Raw genomic sequence first — 11238 nt, forward strand, 5'->3', positions numbered from 1 at the left:
CATGAGAATAATTCTTGGATATCAGTCACTGCTTTACACAAATCCTTTTATTTACTTTGTGTAGTAAATATAGTTTTACTTCTAGCTCTGTGGGGAGGGGTCTCGGAGGGGTTAAATGATGAGTTCCAGGCAGTGTGGGTGGTTAACTGGTCTAAGGGTCGTCCCGCTGGGTGTCAGTGGGGTTGTTCAGCTCACTCCACTCTCTTGAAACAATGAGCTTTGCTGTTTGGCCTCCTTTCCAGCCCTTGTACTTCTCTCGTCACTCCCTGGACCCACTTCCCCAATTTAGTGACCTCCGATGTTATTCTACCTTGTTGCAGAGAGGAGAGACGGTCTTGGCAGATCTCAGTACACATGGAGTGCACCGGAGGTTATCATCCTATGCGGTGTTTATTGTTTCACTCAGCCAGAAGTTTTGACAGTTTTTAGGACCACGGAGGCCTGCTCTCAACACGGGAGCCAGTGTCAACATACTCCAAAGAGACCACACCTGAGCAGGCTTTTCTGTCTATTTAAGTGACCTTGTTCGTGGTTCTGGGCCACTGGCAATCCTGCTCATGATTCAAATATTAAATTTCCCTTTCTGAAACTTCCTGTAATCTTGTTTGAAGATTTTTTTTCTCCCTTTATCTCCCCTTTATGGGAGCTCTTCAAAGACAAAGGAGGTATGTACTTTGCAGATGACATTGTCATCATCATAATATTTGCCATATTAATTTTTTTTTTTAAAGAGTAAGTCCCCAGTGTACTTCTTACCCTACTTACTGATTGTCAGAGGACAAATAGTGCTTAGGCTTTGACATCCACAATCCACGTAACAGGAGGCCAATTGGAAATTCGATTTCTGATACACAATGAAAGACATATCATAGGGCTGGGCTAAATCAGATGCAGCAAAGGTCTTTTCTTCTTTTTTATTCCCCTGTAGGAATATCAATCACTAAATTTTGGGGAAATACTGACCAAGTACCCCTTTCTGTATTTAGAAAACACACAAAAAAATCAAGATCCAGGCACACAAGGAACTTGTTAATAAGAAAAGATTAGGATCATCACAATCTACTTGAAGGTACATTTTTGCTTTTGTAACTAAATTCAAAAAGATGACAGCAAATAATAGATGGTTGAAATCTGTAATGGGGGGTGGTATCTGAGAGACAAAAGCTTGGAACATTTTTACTTTGGTGCATCTACAAAATGCCGAAAGGTCTAGCAGATTTATAAGTGTCAGGTCTGAAATTTGGTTCTCAGTGCACAGACAACATAGTCTAAGGATCAGAGATAACATAGAAATTAATCTCAAACTCGCTGACAGGATTGGGTGCCGTGCAAGACAAAGTCGACATGTAGTAAAACTGAAGTTAATGCTACCTGCCAAAATATTAGAAAATATGCCTATCAAATAGAAATAATCGCGAGGCGTGTATATTAAAATTCCCACCATGAATTTTCACAGAGTAGAAGCAAACTAAAAAGTGAAAATTCCTTCAGTGCCCCTTAAAAAGGACTGGTGAGACATGGATAAAACTGAGAGCTGGGTAGACACGGATAAAACTGTTTTGCATGTTTCCCTTCCTTAAGTATTTAAGTTGGAGTTTTAGTGACTTGATTTTATATTTAAAATATAAGAAGATGGGTCAACTTTTCTGCATTACGACGATGTTTGTTAACATTTCCTCTATGTACTTTCACTTTAGCTGATTGGCAATAGCAGTTTTACTACTTTAGCATGCAGTTTTATTCCTAATATATTGTGCTTTTATATTAAAACGTGATACAGTATATACAAATGTCTTTAAGTGTATAAACTGATGCTGTAAGTTGCCCTTGACCTTGTATCTTGGTAGTTGCTAGGACATTAGGAAGAGGGCTTTTTTTTTGGCCACTTTGGAAACTACCAGACTGGAGTAATTACCATTACATTTATGTTAGAGGCTAACATTTGTGCTATTTCCTCCTATTGCCTGTCTTTACAGAATGTTATGGCCTACCATTTTTACTAAATCCAAGTAATAGAGGAAATAACAGTGTCATTAACCTCTAACACTGATGAAAAATTACTCTTAAGTAAAACATGGTTTAAAATCAGAGCAGTTGTGCTAGCCTCCTAGCTGCTTCCCTGACCAAGCACAGTAAGGCTTTGTGTACTTGTGACCCTATTCATTAGGACAGAAGTAAAACAAAGTATAACATGAAGTATGTCTCCAGGGATGGAGGGATTAGATGTTAATACATACTGTATTCTTACTAATAAATGTTATAGGTTTCTATGACATTACGCAAATAAATATTGATCAAAAAAAGCACCTCTTTTCTGTGATTGAAAAAGGAATTTGTTTTGATAGCTCAATTATTTTCAAAGAAAAGCACTTAGAACTTGAATACATAATAATTTACCACATCAGAACTCTCTGATCAGGTCTTCCCAAACATAGCTATTTTTAACCTGGGGATTACATAAGGAAATTTAATTTTTCTATTCTTGTTTGTATTTCAAACAACAATTTTTCAAAGTAATTTTTGGTGTTCAGGTAGAGCTTGGTTCTCTAGGTATATACCAAATATACATGATTTTTTAGGGGTGTTTATTCTAATTGAGACTACAAAATCTCCAGTTAATTTTTTTGACTTTAGATGAATTGGGAAATGTAGGCTTAGTAAATAAAGCTAGGATAATAATCTATTTTAGGAAAATGTTCTTTTTCAGAATAGTTTGATAGCAGAGTCTGTTGCCGTTTAGCAAATAGCTTAAATAATCCTAAATGTACTTTGTGCATTTTAATTCATAAGTATTTTATTTAAATTTCATACAGAGTGACACAGCTCTATCATATGTATGTCTAAGTAACTTTAAAGGCTTTTCTGACTATTTTATTTCTAAGTAAATCTTTCTGCCTAACTTTTATTAGCGAATTGACAAAATTGGAATGTCATTTTTTTCTTGTGGAATAAAATATACTCTTAATTATAAGCATATTATTTTCTAAACTATTTCTATTCAATGTCTTTATCATGACTTTGAAAATAATGAGGTATTTGGAGATTTTCTTTTAATATACAGTTCTCATTTTATTTATTTATTTATTTATTTTTATTGTTGGAGATTCATTGAGGGTACAAGAAACCAGTTTACATTGATTGCATTTATTAGGTAAAGTCCCTCTTATAATTGTGTCCTGGCCCCCAAATACTATTCTCATTTTAAATGTAGAATTGTTTTGAACAAATATCATTCTTAGGAAAGAAAATTGTGTCTTATGTATTTGTTCAAAAGATTATGTTGGAAAACATTAAGAGCTTTTGTGTAAATTGACTAAAACCACATATATGAAAGTTTTATAATTATGCAAACATTAAATATTACACAATGACATTAGTCTCATGACTTACAGTGGGAAATACATATAAACTTCATAGTATTCGTAATATTTCTATAGTTTATGTTGTCTAATAGAAAATAAGAAAGAAAAGTAAGTATTGTAGTTCTTAATCTTTAGGTAAATATATATTCCAATTGCATGAAGAGTTCTATGTAAAGGCTCAACAATCTGTTTACTTTTTAAATTAACTGCCACTTCAATGGTTAATTGAATATTTCTAAGCCAATAAATTACCCTCCAACGTAACCGACTGGGCGCTTAGTTGGTATCCAAAACAAGTCTGCCATTAATGAACTCATTCTTCAACAAAAGAAAAAGGAAGCATCAAATCTGAACTCTGGATGTGTTCAGTTCCCTTATTCTAAACACATTAGTACACTGTATTTTCCCACTTAGTGAAGCTTTTGTACACTGAGCATGAAGCTGTTTAAATGCCCCAGCGGGATATCCAGAGGCTGCAAAAAAGGGAAAAATTATATGGAACAATTTGCTTTCGTTCAAGGGCAAAGTGAAGCATTTTACAGCTGGTTTATTGCTATTCTTGTGCTGTTTAAGCTGTCTTTCATGTCAGAAGTCTTTTCCTGCTTACAGATCATCAGGAAGCATTCTGCTGTGTGCTGTTTGCCTAAGTTCCTCCAGGACTCTGGGCCTTTGATCAAGGATACCATGTGCAATCTGGTTAAAAATAGGAGGCTGCTGAGATAAGCCTGGGCCCTGACAGCAAGGAAGCAAGGAAAGGGCCCTTTCCTTTTTTTTTTTTTTTAACTTTGTTGTTTGGCTCTGTAGCATGGGAACACATTATTATAGCACACAGAAATAATATTTAGGAATTAGAGCCTGTGTAGAGCTGTAAAAGATTTAAATGTGAAAAACATTTATTAAAGAATTTAACTTCTTGAAACCAGGCCCATTGCGTCAGTAAGCTGACGCTTTATGGAAAATAGCAGTAGATTATTTTCTTTGAGTAGCACACAAACAATACTTGCTTCATCACATTTAAGATACACTATTTCTTGCATTGTAGTTATCAAGCTTCTACTCCCAAAGATGGCTTTTTAACCACAAGCATATTTTCAGTGGAGAAAAAATTATGATGATAATTGTTAGCAAACCTAACAGAACAATAATATGATTAAAATTGCAATTAGGTTGTGACCACATTAGGTTATGTTAAAGCCAGAATAAAAATGACTTATTTTTATTATTTCTATTACTTACCATCAATGCATTCTTAAATTTGCCTACTTATTGAAAACAAAAACCTATCGATGCATTCTTAAAATTGCCTACTTATTGAAAACAAAAGCATGAGGTTTTATTATAGGTGAGTTTTTAAATCCTAGATTTCTCTAAAATTTTAATTAACATGACAGTATCAATCTGATGCTGTAGAAAGATGGTGACTTTCATTATTGTTTGCTTAAGCAACAAATCAAGTGGAGCCATGAAATTAGAGACTTAATTGGAAATGAAATATTCTTGAGGTGGTAAAAGTGTAAAGTAAAATGTATAGGAAGGGATCCTGGGAGTTTGATGAATTTCTATCATCAAGTGGGACACTTATTTCTTAATTTACCCCCAAAAGATCATGAGAAGCCAAATCCTCCAATGTACAGCAGGGTAAGAGAGTGCCATCAAAGAAGCTGAAACATTTTAATTGTAATGCCTTATTGTAAGGCTACATCCATTTCAGCAGCTTGAGAGTCTGTTTATTTGGAAGGACAAAGAAGAATTAGTTAAAGGAAGAATTTGGAGAATGGAGAGTGAGAGTGGTATTGAAGACAGAGGAATTAGTATATATGGATTTCAGTATAAAAGAGAGTTTGGAGAGAGAATTCCTAAAGCTTCGGTTGATGCAGTTATGAAGGGCTGGAGCACCTTGTGATGGGAATTGTGTTGGAGTGTGGTGAGCTGGACTGAAGTAGCTGGAAGCAGAGGTTAGGGTAGAGTTACAGAGCTAGGCAGGGGCACACCATAGAACTTGTGTGCTGTATGCATTGAGTTTCATTGCTTGTGCTATTTTTTCTTTAATTGTAGTGTACTAACTTGTGCGGCTCAGTTTACTGTATTAATTCATATTTTAAAATACTTGTCTAAATTTCAAAATAATGTTTTTAAAGCTTATAAAAATGTGTTAAGTTTTTCTTGTGTGTTGAAACATTACCAAATCGAATCGCTTACTTTCCAGCAGATGCAATATTGTGGCTCAGACGGACCATATTTTATGTTACAGTTTTACTAACAGCAAATGTTCTAATCCGTATCTCCAGAGTGGAGACAGTTCTCTTGAAAAGGGGCTCTTTCATCCTAAAGGTTTAGCTCTGCGGTTTTGAGTTGAGCTTGGTGTTGTGTTTACTGTTGCTTTGAGGACCTTGTCCTGCAGTGTAGAAGAACTCATAGTGCAACAGTATCCGAAAAGGAGCATCCTAGTCACATATCTCTGTATCAAAATGGTAATGGAATGCTGTATACTCCAGGGAAAAGAATTAGGATTTCACTAAAAAGATGGAATATACATTTTGCACTGATGTCTGGAAAGTCACCTTGCTCCTGAGTTATTAAAAGACCACAGGAGGAATCAGTGGAATTTTTGCAATTCCTTTTTCTGATGTATTCTGGTAAGGTCATTTGCCCCTAATCCTCAGACCGAGGCTTGTAAGGAGTCAATGTGCTCAGTCGCTCATGAGTTGGGAATTTATTTATTAATTTAAAAATTATTATTTTTTAAACACTAATATTGGGATAACCAAATTTAACTTTCTTATATTGAATGGATTGCTCTGAATTTGCTGGTTTTATGACTCTTGTAATAAAAATTATTAAAAATAAGACCAACTTAAAAAAAAAAAAAGAAAAATACAGCTACCAGTGCTGCTCAGTTATATTTTCATCTACCTGTCTAACAAACGGCTTTTAGCTAGCTAGCTTTCCCTTCCTCTCTCCTTCCCTCTCTCCCTTTTCTTTCTTTCTTTTTCTTTCAACAGGGTCTTGCTCTGTTGCCCAAGCTAGAGTGCAACCTTGAACTCTTGGCCCCAAGTAATCCTCCTGACTCAGCCTCCCAAGTAGCTGGGACTGTGGGTGCATACCACTATACTTGGCTATTTTTTCTTATTCCTTGTAGAGATGGGGTTTTGCTATGCTCCCCACACTGGTCTAGAACTGCTGGCTTCCAGTGATCCTACCCCCATGCCCTCTTAAAGTGCTGGGATTATAGCATGAGCCACTGTGCCCAGCCTGCTTTGAGCTTTCTGGGGCAAGTATAATAGCACTAAATTGGGTATTGGACATGCACCAAAGATGGCCAGTCTGAAGTGATTTTTTTGGTCATTTTTTGGATTTTTTTTTTTTTTTTTAACAAGGAAGCTGCAGGAAAAGGAGGAGGAGGGTGAGGAAGGCAAGGCTTGACCCACTGCGAGAGTGAAGCAGAAGTCCTTTCCTGACACAGCTCTGTATCTCCTTTGCCTTTCCTCCTGTGCATTTCGTGTCCTCCAGCGTTGCTTTCCCTTTTCACCTGTTCTCCTTTGCTGAAATGTTATGGTGCAGGCTCTACTTTGGGTTTTAGTAGGTCATACAAATATCACAGACACCAACATTCTGAATTAATTAAAGGACTTTTATCTAAAAATTGTGAGGTTATTTTTGTAAGAGAAGCAGGAAAAATGGGAGGGGTAATGTAAAAAGCATTTAATATTAAGATCCATTAGATTTTTCCACCACACCCACAAAGCAGAGTGTTGGGTAAATTCCTCTCTGCGTGAGAAACAGGCCCCATGTAACTGCCAGTTAGGCAGGGAGGGTGTGTGGGCATGGCCATTTCATTCACTCGAACCTCTCCTTAGATTCACTATAATGAAGAATGGGAGCCTGCCTGTGTTCGTGAAAAGAAAGCAGGACAAAGAACTTAAATGTACACCATGGAATACCATGCAGCCCTAAAGAAAGATGGAGACTTTACCTCCTTCATGTTTACATGGATGGAACTGGAAAATGTTCTTCTTAGCAAAGTATCACAAGAATGGAGGAAGAAGTATCCAATGTACACAGCCTTATTATGAAACTAATTTATAGTTCTCAAATGAAAGCTACAACCTAATTCTAGCCCAAGAATATAGGGAGGGGGTGGGGGAGAGGAGAAGGGCGGATGGGTGGTGGGAGGGTGATTGGAAAGATCACCTCTATGGTCTGTCTTACAAGGATATAAGTGAATCTTTCTAAAACTAGAGTGTAAATGTCTTAACACAATAATTAAGTAAATGATATAAAGTCTATGTTAACCAGTTTGATGAAAATATTTCAAATTGTATATGAAAACACTACACTGTACCCCATGGTTTGCATTAATGTACACAGCTATCATTTAATAATAAAAAAACTAAAACAATGCTCAGTGTATCTTTAATGTATTTGCTTTGAATTTCATGGAGTAATTATGTAAATATACTAGAACTATCCACTCATCATTTGTGTGGCATAGCTACTATGTAATATCTCCTACAAAGGTAAAAATCTATTTATTGCTTATTTTAAAGCTCAATGAGTGTCATATGTATAATTTCACTTCATAGAATAAATTATTACCTTCTCTAATGGCTCATCTATGAAGAAAAATTTATCCCCCAAAGGGCTAGTAAACATGTGTCAGGAATTAGTGATGTCTTCCGTGATACCTTCCCAAGGAAGAAAATGATATTTATTATTATTTCTGCAGCATATTCACATACTAAAACATGTTTTATTAAGGGATTAAATCTTTTGCAAAAAATAAAAAAGAAATAAAGGAATCCTAAAAGTGACTACTTTACTGGACTCCACAGTTCCAGAAGAATAATCTGCAAATATTTCTTGTGCTCTAATCATTATGAATCGTGGATTTTCTGTTCTTTCCTGGTGTCTTCTGTCTTACTGGTATCTGAATTCTCAGATTTGAGCACGCAGGGGAGTGAAGATCTGTAGAGGGGCTCAAATACTTATTTTTTAAAAGAATAATCACTTGTTTAAAGGATGCCAAAAGTCATTCGGGTGATGGTTGAATATAACAAAAATGTTTTAACCTCATCTCAAAATGTCCACAGATCCATCTCATTCAATGGCAATATTTAATGTTTAATGGAACATAAAAACAAACATGCTCATCATTGCAGTTTTCATAAGGGTCTATTAGTAGGTAGAGGAGAATTTAACAGTGAAATGCATTTAAATAATGTATACATAAATAATCCATAATGTATACAGTGAATACATTTAAATAATGTATAATTCAACTAGAAGCTAGCTAAAAGTAACTATTTAAAAAACAGCTCTTGTTTAGGTCTTTTGTTTTGATGACCTTCTTGGAGCAGGATTACAAAAAAAATAAATTAAAATTGAGAAGGAGAAGACCAAATCTTCTGGTATCCATTCCCAGAGACTTTCAGCCAGCATAAGCCTCCAACTCCTGGGAAAGCCCAAGTCTGTGGCCTCCAACCTCAGTGTTCTTCCTATCCACCACTGTAGACTGTATAAGACTCAAGTGAGTCCTCCAAGTCTGAATGGAGCCCACTCCCATAAAACCAGAGTTGCTGGGGTTTGCATTTACCAGTTCATTACAAAAGAACAGCAAGATAGAAAGACAAATAGGGTGAGGTCTGGAAGGGTCCTGAGCACTGGAGCATCCATCCCTGGCACCACCAGGTTGGTGTCACCATCCTGGCACGTGGACATGTTCTTGTTCATTTTCCTGGAAGTCCTGAGAAGCCCAGATTCTTCTAATAAGAAGCCCTACACAGTAGTTATGGGAGAGACTATAGGAAACTGATCTCCCATTTAAAAGATGAAGAACTTTCCTGCTGGAAAGGGCAAATCTCTCTGATGTTTGAGAGAGAGCTATGTGAATTGTCTCTGAAGTTGGTCCTGAGATCTATATCACCAGGTCTAGTCACCTATTGGGGATAGGAACATGTCCTGTAGGCTTCTAGATATAGCCTAGGACTTAAAATACCAAAGTTTACAAGTATGTAGTCTAGAGGAATTGTAGTTACTTAAGATAGTTTTCTGGGGGGAATGTTCAGTGCGGCATTCTCTAAGAGCCAGATCTCACTAGAAACAGAAACACACAGAAAAAAAAAATTTCAAATGAGGCTCAATCTTAAAGGAAGAATATTATGCAGACAAATTTTCTGTGTGTGGGGGTGTGTGTGTGGGGGAATACATAGACGCTCCTATGTCAAGAGCAATTTCTTTGAAATATCTATGTGAGAAAAGGGAAAGCTTTTAGTTTTGATAAATTTAGGAGACTTTACAATGATAAACGAGAAGCTATCCTTAGCCAGAGATCCTATGAGTAAACCTACTGTAAATACTCAGTGTATGAAATTCCTAGACATTAGGCACCCACAGCTATTGGAGAGCTCATATACAGGAGACATCTTACAGATGGGAAGAGTAAAAGCCTGTGTGAAGCACAGATCTTTAAAATCATCCCAATGACCCAGGGAAGAAACCCTACACCTGTAGAGAACTGTAGTAAGGACCTCAAAGTTCAAGTACAGATATTCTTGTTTGCTAGATGACTAAATATTTAATTGCTAGGGCCTGGGAAAAGGCTGTGATATATTAACAGGGGAGAAGGTGTCCTCATGAGGGTAGTGACCAATAACAGATTGGTGGAAATGAGAGGGTTTTAGGTTGGCGATATCTATCAAAGAGAGCACAGAGTAAAGGTGGATGCTTTGATCCAGGGACTATCACATATGTGGGAATAGGTGCTTATTGCCAATAATGTGAAATCATACAATTGACTCTGTTAAATGTAGTTCTATCTATTTAATCTATTGTCTTCAGATTTGACTTCTGTGCCCTTGCTATTGAAGAAGAAATACTGCAAAAGACATGAGTGTCTAATCTTTTTGGCAGTTTTATGTATTTTTATTGTATGGTAAGACTGTAAGAAGTGTAGGTTATACAGTTTCTTGTGAATTACACTGGAGTGAGGTTTGGAACCAGTCAACTCATGACACTGATATGATCATTGAATCCAACACCATGCATTAGACCCAGGATTTGGATGATCTCCCCCAAAGAAATGTCATCTAGAACACATTTATGCAAGTTGGAACACGTTGCTCCTTGCTCTGAGCAGACATAGCCTTGTACCAGACTTCTGACTTGCTGAGCAGAGGATGGATTAGATCTTACCTCCAGTTTTTCCCTTGATTGGTGCCCTTGTCTGATAAACTGCTTGTGTGACCACCTCACCTGGCAGTTAGAAAGCCTGATGACAGTCTACCTTGGGGGTCCTCAAACTTTTTAAACAAGGGCCGGTTCACTGTCCCTCAGACCATTGAAGGGCCGGACTGTGGGCCCCAGGACGAGTCGGCTGCTAAGCAGGATAGGCAGTGGCAGCAAAAATACCTGGCGGGCCGAATAAATGTCCTAGGCAGACTGCGTGTGCCCACGGGCTGTAGTTTGAGGGTGCCTGGTCTACTTGGTTTTGCTTATAGTTTTTGAAAGCGCAGTGCACGTGTCTTTGGATTCATATTCAACATACTGAAGTGATAAACCGGGGGTGGTTATTTTCACTTTGGAAGTTTATTTGTTTGATAAAAGGATGCAAAATGATGTATTTAAATAACAATTTCTCCCATGATTTAATTTATGAAAATTTGAGCATGTGTCTAATAGTTAATTCATTCTAATAGTTGTTTCATTTTTAAAATCTTTTGTCTGTGAGTCTTAAAAAAATTGCATAGATGATCAATCTTTGCCTCATCACTGTCTCCTCTGATCAGAATGACTACAATATGGAACGTCTGCTCTTTTTTCCCACTTCAGTTAAGGAAGTTTTAGACACACATTCACATAAATATTTATACTGGATTGC

The sequence above is a fragment of the Otolemur garnettii genome, unplaced genomic scaffold (assembly GCF_000181295.1).
Source record: "Otolemur garnettii isolate 467f Iridium unplaced genomic scaffold, OtoGar3 scaffold00093, whole genome shotgun sequence".
Classification (NCBI taxonomy): domain Eukaryota; kingdom Metazoa; phylum Chordata; class Mammalia; order Primates; family Galagidae; genus Otolemur; species Otolemur garnettii.